Source organism: Maniola jurtina, chromosome 21 (genome assembly GCF_905333055.1).
Source record: "Maniola jurtina chromosome 21, ilManJurt1.1, whole genome shotgun sequence".
Lineage (NCBI taxonomy): Eukaryota > Metazoa > Arthropoda > Insecta > Lepidoptera > Nymphalidae > Maniola > Maniola jurtina.
The window spans coordinates 7,626,121-7,639,633 of NC_060049.1; the positions used below are offsets into that span (position 1 = coordinate 7,626,121).

At 35.9% G+C, this 13,513-nt stretch overlaps 1 protein-coding gene across 2 annotated transcripts in view; it reads left to right on the forward strand.

Annotated features, from left to right (window-relative positions):
- Positions 1-3,135: 3,135 nt before the first annotated feature.
- LOC123876101 (head-specific guanylate cyclase) overlaps positions 3,136-13,513 on the forward strand; it is a 140,346-nt gene continuing 129,968 nt past the window's right edge. For both annotated transcript variants that reach the window (XR_006798260.1, XM_045922235.1), the window contains exon 1: positions 3,136-3,372. The gene's annotated coding sequence lies outside the window, so the exon portion shown is untranslated. The remainder of the gene's footprint in view (positions 3,373-13,513) is intronic.

Sequence of the window (13,513 nt, forward strand, 5' to 3'; positions counted from 1 at the left end):
CCTACACAAGCAAAGCCTGGAAAACCACTTTGGTTTAGGCAGTGGCACCATGCATTGGAGTTTAAACTTTATACCTAAGCCCCAGTTGAAACCTTTAAAAACTGCCAGCAAATATCAGACAGTTTTATTTTGTTTCAGTTCTGCGAGAGTGGCAGATGGTAGCTCCCAGAGTTTCTGCCCGGGCGATATTGTGTCTATGTGGATATTGTGTATTTAGAATTGTTTGTTGCATTAGTTCTATTATAAAACTAGAGGATGCCCGCGACTTCGGTCGCGTGGATTTAGGTTTTTAAAGATCCCGTGGGAACTGTTTGATTTTCCGGGATAAAAAGTTGCCTATGTCAATTTACAGGGACGTAACTCTTTGATTTTCTGGGATAAAGTAAAGTAGCCTATGTTCGTCCCCGGGGTATAAGCTGACCCTGTACTAAATTTCGTCAGAATCGGTTAAATTGTTAGGCCGTAAAACAGACAGACAGACAGATACACTTTCGCATTTATAATAAATATTAAGTATGGATTGATCAGGTTTCAAAAGAAACTTATTTTATTTTGGAACATCGGCGCAAAATGCCTGTCTATCGTTATTCTACGTGATATATTTCGAAGATATATTATTTTGGTCTCCTTTACCTTTCTACTATTGTACCGCAAGACATCGTCAAGGTCTGCATCCCGTACGTAGTTAAAATTATACGAATACGTAGGAAGCGATTTGCTTTCTCGTTTATAATTCGAACCGCCGGTGGAACACCCTTCCGGCATCACTTTTCCCCTCCACTCTTTACAGGGATGGGACTTCAAGTAGAGACTAATAAAGAATCTTCTAGACAAGCGCGCTCCATCTTAGGCTTCGTCATTACTTGACAGCATGTCTGATTGCAGCTAAGCTAAAAAACAAAAAATTTGAATGTCTTTTGAATAAACTTTCACAAGTTATTCAAAACCCCCATTAACTTTGTTAACGCTTTGTTATTTAAATAACCATACCATTAATTTAAATAATAGGATTGCGAAACTATGTCTGGTTATATTCTTTGTCTGTTACCTTTTCCTTCACCAAAGGTTTGCTTGGTGGAGATTGCTTTAAGCAATGAGGTTGCCTTTGCATTGAATGTACAATTACTTTTAGTTTTTAGTTTCTTGTTCTATCTTTGTTTTTTCTTGTTTTGTGTGCAATAAAGTCTTCTATCTATCTATACACCTCTCTATCTTTTCATTGTCCACCCCATTAACAGGGCTCTCTCCGTCACTTACTCCATACAATCGTAGTTCCATTTCATTTGAATATTAAGCAACCAAAGTCCATGAAATTTTGCAGACATATTCTAGAAATTAATATCAGTGCCTGTGGTGTTTTAGATTTTCCTAAAAATATGTAGTTTTAAAATTATAGGGGCTCAAAGATTTGTATGTGAATTTTTAAGACCGCGTAACTTTGAAACAGAATATTTGAACAAAAATCTGGAAAACCACAGGCATAGACATTAGTTTCTAGAACATGTCCGCAAAATTTCATGAACTTTAGTCGCTTAATATTCAAATGAAATTGGAACTATGTTTGTATGAAGCGAGTGACGGAGAGACCCCTCTTAACCGATTTTGACAAAATTTTGGTACAGATATAGCTTGCATCCTGGATTAGCTATTTTTCAACCCAGAAGTCAAACGATGGAACCTCTCCATTTTCAGAATGCAAAACTGTGTGCCTTTTGGTCCTCGTACAGGTCTCACCGCGGGGCCCTGTGTGACCTCCTTTATACGTAAGTAAATTGTTCGATAGATATTAAAATACGTGACGACCTCACATGAATGGTGACGCAAGCTAATGTCTCATAATACCCAGGCAAGGGCGCACATTCCAGTAGAAGTCAAGGCGTGTCAAGGCTCCAATAATATCCTGTCTTCTGTAATGCATATTATAATATTATTATGAGCAAGGATCGAGCATACTAGGCTAAGAATGTATGTAAGTTTAATTAACGATTACAAAACCATTTTTATATTATCTCTCATTAATTTATTATCTCATTATTAGCATGTTTTAAAAATATAAGTAATAAGTTTACAAAAATAAAATAACAAAAAATAAAAAAACAGAAACAACAGAATAATAAAATAACAGAAAAGTAAAGTGACGGAAAAAAAACAGTAATTAATTAAAAATATGGTAAAATAGGTCCCACCACTAGCAACGGGCTGAGTTGGACCCAAGCCGCCAGTGGTCAGGGCTCCAGAGTGAGGAACCTCCTCACAATGCGTGCCGTCTCAAGAACCACTACCTTCTGTATCTCTGTGTTTAGAGCCTCAATAGCTCAACCGGTAAAGGAGTGGACTGAAAACCGAAAGGTCGACGGTTCAAACCCCACCCGTTGAACTATTGTCGTACCTACTCCTAGCACAAGCCTGACGCTTAGTTGGAGAGGAAAAGGGAATATTAGTCATTTAACATGGCTAATATTCTTTATAAAAAAAAATATAAAAAAAAATCTTACCCTTGAGCCAACAGTTTAAGCGATAGTTTCTTAAGATGTTGGTATTCACGCTAGTACATCTTTTTATTCTATCTATCTGTTTACAACTATGAACTGAGTTAGCTTTATGCTTTGTAATGTTTGCATGTTTAGGAGATATTAGAATTAATTATGAAGAGCGTCATCTCGCCAACGAATTGGCCCACAAGCTTAGCGAGAGTCTTATTGTACCTAAATATTTTGTATAATTAAATTTAAAAAAGGTCTATGTATAGAATTTGTCTTTGTAAGTTCTCTTGTCTTGATAAGTTCAAAGTTGTAGTAAACTTATTGTAGACCCCAACTAAGAAATGATTTTGAGAAATAATTAAAAACTTTAAAAGGATCATTAAAAACCTAAATCCAGGCGGACGAAGCGTCATAAAATACTAGTTAAAAATGATATCAGCAATTGGTGAAAATTTTTCAGTAGAGTCACTCTACATTACTCTTGTGCATTTTTTCAAAAATAAGCGTTATTTACATAAAAATGCGTCAAATTTCACCACTCAAAAGCGCTTCAAGCCGCTACAATGGCTACAAGGTGTTAAATTATACAAAATATACGATTTTAGGCCGTAATGAATTGACAATAAGATCAGTCGACCGCACCGATCCGGAGCAAGCGTGCGCACCGTGGGACGGACCGCTTCATCGTAGCAGTATCGCGTAGACTCTACTACGAATGCTACGTGTCGTATAGAGCCTTTCGTTCTACATAAACAGTGTCGAATTATTACGTCGTGTATTTATTCTGATTACGTATTTACGCCGCGGATTTTTCGTTTTACGTATTTACGTCCGGGACTTTTTCGTGAAGTGTTGAAGTGTTTTCTTAAGATCGGGGACTTCGATAAAGGTTGGTAACTCTATTTTTTTAAGTTTTATGTTTGTAATGGGATTTGTTGCTTTTAAATTTAATTATAATGACTTTTTGTTATGCGAAGTCCGGCTTAGTTATTATTTTATTTTTTACATTATGTAAATTTTGCTTCAGTACGTGGAGAATTTTTTCTGAAGCTAGAAGTGTGATATAGTGATTTTGGTTTGTAAATGTTGGGGATTTTGAAAACGTTGTTGTTTTTAATTCAAAACGTTTTAGGTTTAAGATTTGTGTATTGATTTATTGCTTTTAAATTTTATTTGTCAAGTGAAATAAATATATTACTAAAAATGTATAATTATTGGTTGTTAAGTATGTATAAGTATAATTGTTGGTTATACCATAACTGGCGCAATCAAATATTATTTATCTCTTATCTACTTTATCTATTATTTATGTACTTTTTGTTTGCTATTTTTATTTTTGGTAGAAAGATTGATTTATCTATATAGATTCCTAGAATCTACCTGCACTGGTCCTAAATACCATTCCTAACTCCTACCTATGACTTTTCTACTTTCCTTAGGTCTAGTTAGCCTATTATGGTGTGTTCAATTTTATTAACAAATCTTTTAATTAAAGTCAAAGAAAATATCATAAATTATTCATTTGCACACAATTATTTACTTGCTTACTATTTTAATTTTTATTCAATTTGTTTATTTATTTATGGAAGATTTATATGCGAGCGTTTGGATGGTTCTTTACTACTATTTTATGAAATCAGATTTTTCTCAAAACACGGAAAGCCGGCCCAACGGGATTGAACCCTAATCCATCGCTGTCAACACAAGTAGCTAGCCACTTAGAATAAAAGGAAAACTAACAGAAATTAATAGAAAGTTTTTATTATATCCAATAGAAACTAGCCGGACTGAATATGTGAGTAAAGCAGTAACAAAATATACTAATAATATCCCATAAATCCAAATAATATCTGGGTAAAGCAGTGAAAGATAAAAGTATTTTTCTCTTCAATGACCAATGTGATATCTATTAGCCGATGCCCGCGACGTCTTACTCTGATGCTGGAAGGGCGATCCATATTTTAGCGGTTCGAGTTAGAAATGAGGAGGCAAATCGCTACGTAGGTATGTGTTCGTGAAATTTTGAGTACCTAACGGGTGCAGAGTGCAGACCTTGACGATGCCTTGCGATACGACAGAAGAAAGGTGAAGGTGGAACTAGGTTAAAAAGTTTTTAGGCAAACTCTTCGAATATATTCTGTAGAATGCCGATAGATAAGCAACTTTGTGTCGATGTTCTAAACGCCTCGACAATTCAACAGTTGAGGTGTTAGGTTTAGTTAAGAGGGTCAGGTGAGGGTTAGATGCTGAAGTAGAAAGATAAAAGAAAGAAAGGCAATATTTAAGATAATTTGCGCGTACAATACGCAGTAATAAATATAATACATAGTAATAAATGAAAGCATAATGCGGAGGAATAAAATGGTTCTTAGCTGTTACGTCAGTTTATAGGTATTTTGATGGCGCAAATATTTTCTCTGCAATGTCATCAATTTCGGAATGAGTATACTATAAAAGGTTTATGGTTTTGGCTTTCTTTGCGATACAGTCTTAGTTTTAAATACATATTTATCTGACAAGCATATTTCTTAATCGACTTTTAAATAGGGGCTTAAATATTTGACCCGTATGTATGCATGAATATCCACGATATCTCAAAAACTACTAAACCGATTTTGTATTTCACTATAGAAATTCAGATACTTTAGAAAGATATACACACTACACCTCAATATTATATTATTATAATATGTACGCTTATGTCTCCAATATCTACTTTTGATATATGTACACCGATATCTTTAATATTTCTGAATAGTTTAATGTTTACTATTATAATCATGTGGCGTTAGCCAATAAATACCTATATTGACAGTATTTAACTTAACGTATTATTATTAACAATACAATTACAAAATCAACTCTACACCTAGTTGCTTGATTAAACCACGAATGGCTTCTTAGCGTATGATTTTAGGTCTGTGTTTCAGTGAACGTGAGAAAGCGGATAATATTATTACTTTTAAATCTTCAAAAGAATTTGCCACTGGTTCGGAATGTCTTTCCTGTTAAGAAGAACCAGCAACAAAGTAAATTGATTGATAGATCTGGTGTTGGCATTTTAGCATTTCTAGCTTTTTTTAGCGTGTCTAGACCAGGTAGGTATACGCCATCAAAAATTCAACGTAATTCCAAATACCTGATGAATTTGGATGAAGTTTTTATGATGCCTGTGAATTGAAAGCACTTAACTGCCATATCAATGAAAATGAAATCCATTATAAATGCGAAAGTGTGTCTGTCTGTCTGTTACCTTTCTGGTAACAGCTTCTGATTTTGACGAAATTTTTTGTAGAGTTAGCTTATATCCCGGGGACGGACATAGGCTACTTTTTATCCCGGAAAATCAAGGAGTTCCCACGGGATTCCTAAAGACTCATTCGCTTGACTGATTTGTATGAAATTTGGTACCAAGGTAGCTTGCGTCCATGTATATAATTGACATAAGCAACTTTTTCAAAATCAAACAGTTCCCACGGGATCTTTGAAAACCTAATTCCACGCGGACGAAGTCGCGGGCATCCTCTAGTAAAATATAATTGGCGCGTACCGAATATAGAAAAAATTCGCTTTAGTTTTCATGTTTAATATGCTCGAAGGCTTCCTAATACCCTGCGTGACCCGGTCGCATGTCCACAGAACTCCGCAATATGTGGTGTGGTGTATTCAAATATATAAAGTGCCATTTTCCGGGCGTTTAATTACACCCTATTGTTTGTTTTTTAAGACTGAAACAAATAGAACGCGGGGTGAATGTGTAGTTACATCTGCATATTAAATGTACGGAATAAGTACATTTAAATGCGACGGACAGACCGACGGACGGACGGACGGACAGACGGACAGGGTTCCGATTTTAACCCCCGACCCAAAAAGAGGGGTGTTATAAGTTTGACGTATGTATCTGTGTATCTGTCTGTGGCATCGTAGCTCCTAAACTAATGAACCGATTTTAATTAAGTTTCTTTTATTTGTTAGGTGGCTTGATCGACAGTGTTTTTAACCCCCGACCCAAAAAGAGGGGTGTTATAAGTTTGACGTGTGTATCTGTGTGTCTGTGTATCTGTCTGTGGCATCGTAGCGCCTAAACGAATGAACCGATTTTAATTTACTTTTTTTTGTTTGAAAGGTGGCTTGATCGAGAGTGTTCTTAGCTATAATCCAAAAAAATTGGTTCAGCCGTTTAAAAGTTATCAGCTATTTTTTAGTTTTCTTGTAGAAAAGAAGGTTAGATAACCCTTAGGTTCATAATATTCAAGTGTCAATAGACAAATGTCAAGCTGTCAAGATGGACGTTGCCTAGATATACATAATTATTTATTTGAAAATGATTTGTCGGGGGTGTTGAAATTTTTTAATTTACACTTGTTAGCTATAATCCAAGAAAATCGGTTTAGCCGTTTGAAAGTTATCAGCTCTTTTCTAGTTACTGTCACTTTCACTTGTCGGGGGTGTTATAAATTTTTGATTTACACTTGTTCCTTTTGAGGAATGGAATCCTAAAACATCCTGCGATGCAGCTACCATTTGCTGCATTGCCGAAACGCTTTTTGTCTATTTGAGGCCGAAACATGTTGTGATGTCGCGTCATTATAAAGCTATTGTACTGCGACAGAATGCAGGCTTTCTTTATTTGAATACTTTTTAATGAAAACTTTAGACAGAAAAAGTTCTTCCGTACGTGATGTTGTAGCCAAATTAGGTCGTTTGGAAGTCAAATGCTTGAAAACTTTGCTATTTTTTGATTTTATAGGTATTTGTTAATCCCCGACCCAAAAAGAGGGGTGTTATAAGTTTGACGTGTGTATCTGTGTATCTATGTATCTGTCTGTGGCATCGTAGCTTCTAAACTAATGAACCGATTTTAATTTATTTTTTTTTGTTTGAAAGGTGGCTTGATCGAGAGTGTTCTTAGCTATAATTCAAGAAAATCGGTTCAGCCCTTTGAAAGTTATCAGCTCTTTTCTAGTTACTGTAACCTTCACTTGTCGGGGGTGTTATAAACTTTTAATTTACACTTGTTTTATATAGTAATTTGTGAAAAAAGAACGGTTTATTTACAGTAATTTACTTAATAACTATAATATAATTAGCTACAGAATATGTATTTGTAATTCTATTTTAGCCAATTATTATAAGTTTACTCATACGTTATTTTTTTGCAAGGTTATATATATTTTATAATATGTAAATATCGTAAAAATCAAAGGTATACAATAATTTACTTCTAGTTAACTAGTAAATCATAAGTTGTCTCAAAACATTTTATCACTAACTGCCCATATTATAAATACAAAAGTATCCTATTTGTTTGTTGATTTCTCCTATAATCAAGCTGCAACAGATCAACGGAATGACCTGATTGTTTGCAACAACTAAATATTTGAAAAGAAAAATAATTAGTTACCAAAACAGAGTTACTCATGCTAACGAAGTTGCGAGCATGAGCTCGTAAATTGTTCTTTCATAGTAAGTTATCTACACACAGACTGTTCAAACTTAATCGAGCTGCGTGCAAGTTTCAAACATACGCATCACACACTCAATCATACGAATTTGTCTTCGATCATTAAAAGAATAAATATAACTTAAAAATTAACCCACGACACAAAAACCTCTATAAGAAAACTAGAAAAGAGCTGATAACTTTCAAACGGCTAAACCAATTTTCTTCGATTATAGCTAAGAACACTCTCGATTAAGCCACCTTCCAAACAAAAAAAAAACTAAATTAAAATCGGTTCATTCGTTCAGGAGCTACGATGCCACAGACAGATACACAGATACTTACACACGTCAAACTTATAACACCCCTCTTTTTGGGTCGGGGGTTAAAAATTAAATGATAGATGTCTCTCCACCGAATCCATTACATCGACCTGCTAAAAGCATGAATATAACATCACTCTAGCACCAAAGTGCAGACAATTGAAACTGTTACGTTGCTGTAAATATGATCCATATTCCCGTAACGTAATTTTTTAAATAAATAACTGTGTTTTAACAAACTGGAGCCTTGCAACACAAACAATCGCAGGCAAACTGGCGAGTGGCGGAAATATTGCCGAGTTGGCGAACAGTTAGCGATGTTTACATGCCTGTTGAATTATTAACAATTTTCCATTTACTCTCACTATATACGTTACGGTAATTTAAATTTTTCGGTAAAATTTTGTTGGTTACAGTGTTTAAAATTCCGTCAACTTTTTATTGTACCTATATTGTGAAAATATTGAAATATAAAAAAAATACAATTAGCCATTTTTACTTCATACACGTGAATTTATTATTTAAAAATTATTTCAAAATCCCATGGGAACTCTTTAAATTCCGGGATAAAAAGCAGTCTATATCACCCTCTATATGTTTACATCCATACAAAAATATCGGTCAAGTGCGTATGGGACTCGCACACGAAGGGTTCCGCACCGTCGTACAAGAAATAACACTTTTTTTTTTGATTTCCATGCGGTAATCCTAAAATGTTTAGTATTTGTTGTTATAGCGGCAATAGAAATACACACTTAGAGTGAAAACCTCGGGAATGCATTTTTGCTCAAATTTATTTTATTGCGTTTCTAGGAAGAAAACCTCGCAACGCACATCCTGATCTGACTAATTTGTTCATTCGATACTCGTAACGCCATCTATGACTTTAAATGAGAAACTCGTATATACTCGCTTCTAATTTTACAGCACGCAGTTTTTTCTTCCTCCTGAAAAGTTACTTCTTTTACACTTACGAGGTTTTCACTCTAAGCCGTCGTTATGTGAAAATTTCAGGTCTCTATCTATTATGGTTCACGAGATACAGTTCACTGACAGACAGACCGACAGACGGACAGCGGAGTCTTAGTAATATAATAGCGTTGGTACCCTTCGGGAAAATTATGTCGATCTGTTGCTCAATTCTGGTAACATAGAAGGACAAACCAATAAACAAAGAAACTTATTTTTGCATTTACTCGTGTAATATTAATACCTACTCCACGACAGACAGACAACGAAGTGATCCTATAAGGGGGTTTTTCTTTTGATGCACGGAACCCTAAAAAAACTATATTTCATATTTCGTGCAATAAAAACAGCAAAATATGGAAAACAATAAAACTGTTCTGTGAAAACAGAAATAGAAATCAGTCACACCGTCATAAACAACATCCGGAACGATTCGGAAGAGAATCAGTCAACAGTGAAATACAGGTTATCATAAATTTGCCCCTATATCGAAATTTACTATGTAGTGTAATACCATGTAAATATCGGCATTAGGTAAACAATAATGTTTGTGAACTTGCTGTTAGTGTACCGAAAAATAATAAATAAACAAGTGTAAATTAAAAATTTATAACATCCCCGACAATTAGTGAAGGTTACAGTAACTAGAAAAGAGCTGATAACTTTCAAACGGCTGAACCGATTCTCTTGGATGATAGCTAAGAACACTCTCGATCAAGCCACCTTTCAAACAAAAAAAACTAAATTAAAATCGGTTCATTCGTTTAGGAGCTACGATGCCACAGACAGATACACAGATACACACGTCAAACTTATAACACCCCTCTTTTTGGGTCGGGGGTTAATAAAAAAGAAATATAAACAGTACGTCTACAGTACGCCCAATATTACCATACCATATAGCATATTGTACCCGAAATACGGCCCTTTGAAATGAAATCAAACCCTTCAAACTAACTTCCGGGATACATCCGAAAGATATTTTTAGCGTGATATTTGGCGTAGGTATATCTTTGCCTCTTATATAGGTATTATATAGGTAGGTATATCTGTGCGTTTTAAGCAATTAAATATCACTTGCTTTAACGGTGAAGGAAAACATCGTGAGGAAACCTGCATGCCTGAGAGTTCTCCATGTTCTCAAAGGTGTGTGAAGTCTGCCAATCCGCATTGGGCCAGCGTGGCAGACTATGGCCTAAACCCTTCTCATTCTGAGAGGAGACCCGTACTCAGTAGTGGGGCGGAAATGGGTTGATCATGATATCTTTGCATATACCTACACATAAAACAGTAGCGGGACTTACATACCATACCACACAAAGCTTATACTAGTTATTGAGGTTTGACCTGGTTCCTTCTTTACCTTTCTACTATCATACAACAAGTCATCGCCAAGGTCTGCACCGTACGTAGTTGAAATATTATACGAAGCCTAAATTTTTGGGTTCCGTACCTCAAAAGGAAAAATGGAGCCCTTATAGGATCACTTTGTTGTCTGTCTGTCTGTCTGTCCGTCCGTCCGTCCGTCGTGTCTGTCAAGATACCTATAGGGTACTTCCCGTTGACCTAGAATCATGAAAGGCAGGTAGGTAGGTATTATAGCACAAGTGCAGGAATAAATCTGAAAACCGCGAATTTGTGGTTACATTTCAAAATAAGATAACTATACCATGTTGGGTATCATATGAAAGGGCTTTACCTGTACGTTCTAAAACAGATTTTTGTTTATTTTTATGCATAATAGTTTTTGATTTATCGTGCAAAATGTTGTGAAAAAATACCCGAGTACGGACCCTCAGTACGCGAGTCTGACTCGCACTTGGCCGGTTTTTAATTCCAACGCTGCGCTTTCTGAAACAATATTACCATCTTCACAACCCGTTGAGCTAGCTATATTGGTTACTCTGGTCTCCTACGGATCTCCTCACCTCAGATTTGACGTAGAGGAACTCCACTCTCTCCATCACTTGCCTTTATGCCTTTGCATTATATACGAAATCGTCAATGTAAGTACGGACCATAGACATTTAAGTTAATAACAAACAACAAATTGTTCTCCTAGATTCATTCATATTATTATTCTTGTTTTAACAGTATATTTTCTTCCAAAAAAATTAAACACTACTTAAGAGACACTCCCACGAGCTTTGTGAAAGCTTAATAAACGTCAAATCTTAATTACTCTTGTAAAATAATAGCCGGCAATTAATCCGGCGCGTGTAATGATGTGAAACTTGCGGGTAAAGGCCTGGGTAGACAAAACACAGGACGCAAGCGACGCTCAATCTCAACGTGCCCAGTACGGTTTAAATAGAAGAAGTGAAATTGAACTACTGTGGTAAAAAAAAGTGTGTACCCATATTGTAAATGTTCGGTGTTTTTGGATTTTTCCATGGATATAGTTAAACGTTCTTCATACAGTTTGTTACATTTTTAGGACATTCTACATTATTATGTATCGCGCATTCTAGCCGTTACGCGTTATGTTTGTCAAAGTCTTTAGGAAAGTACCTTGTAATAAGACTTTGAGAAACTGAAATGGAGGCAATTTGTTTATCAATTGAGTTCAAGAGGTTTGCCAACGCTCTTTGGAAGCGGTTTTTTATGAAAATATGAGTATATTGTGTGTTAGAATGCTCGGATAAGATCTTGAACAAAATAAGTGTATTTTACCGAAAGTAGAGGCTCTAGTAATCATTGGCACATTGCTTTCGGTAGGTGTCGCCAATGTGTGAACGATTATTTTAATAAAAACTCGAAAACGTCTGAAAATAATTGTTAATTTTCAAAGATTATAACTTTAATAAGTGAATAGTACCTTAAGAATTAGTCGCTAAAAAAGAAAGTAATTTTCATTCTTTAATCGGAATACTAGCTAATACCTGCAACTTCATCAGCGTATAGATTTAAATCCCGAGGGAACTCTTTCATTCTTCGGGATAAATGTAGCCTATGTCACTCTCTAGGTCTTCTATGCACAAAATCACGTCAATTCATTACTCTGTAGCGAAGAGTTTGAGGGACAAACTAAGAAAGAAACACACTTTCACATTTATCAAATGGATAGTGATTTCATCATATGCAAGGCGAAGAGGGAATCCATTAATGCTTTTCCAAAAAAATCATCTTCCTGAAATATTCATACTTACATACGAATGACAGTAATAAAGGTAAAAGCCTTCGCTACGGAAGGCACGGAAATCTTGCCTACATTTAACATACTATCTGCTAATGGTATAACACTTTTGGGATTACTTTTGACTTGGAGTAGGGAAAGTTACTGCTCGTGATGTTGAAAATTGTACTACCTTTTAGCATTGCGTAAATAGGTTCATACAGTAGGATATAAATGCCCTAGATGTTTGCGGTCGGACCGGCTTTACCATGTAGCACCTATATACTTGAACGATTGACGTGACTGCAGCGCTACACCTGCGCTACGGTCGCGCGTCAGTTCATCGATTGAAATTATGTGGATCAAAGCAGCGCGGCTGCAGCGTTGCAGCCGCGCTGCCTCCACGCGGCACTTTGCGGCAAAGGCCTTGGTCGGGCAATCACGATAACGAGCAATGCCGCATGACATACAATACGAACCAATCATAAGCCTCTTGTGATTTAGACTAGTTAAATTGGTTGAAGTTATGTGAAATTGTGGTCCTTATTTTCGAATGACAATCGTTAGAAACGCGGTTTCTATGCTTTATCGGTCATTTAAGAGGGGTATCTCCGTCAGTCGCTCCATACAAACGTAGTTCGTCTCTCTGGAATATTAACCAATCGTACTCAATGGAATTTTGTAGAAACGTTCCGGGAACTAATATTTATGCCTGTGGTTTTCCAGATTTCCGTTAAAATATTCGGTTACAAAGTTACGCGGTCTTAAAAATTCACATACAAATCTTTGAGCCCCTGTTAATTTTAAAACTACATATTTTTAGAAAAATCTAAAACACCACAGGCACAGATATTAGTTTTTTTTTTTTTTTTTTTTTATTCACTATAGGCAAGCGCTTGACCACAATCACACCTGATGGAAAGTGATGATGTGGTCTAAGATGGGACGCGTTTACCTAGAAGGTGCCTATTCACTCTTGTTTTAAAGATACCCGGATTGTAATTGGTAGGAAACACAGATCGCGGGAGAGTATTCCAAACCTTAGCCATGCGTATGAGGAATGAAGACGCAAAACGTTTCGTGCGTGTAGATGGAATGTCGACGACATAAGGATGGAAACTCGCCCGACGTCTTGCGGTGCGGTGGTAAAATGGTGAAGGAGGGACAAGATCGAAAA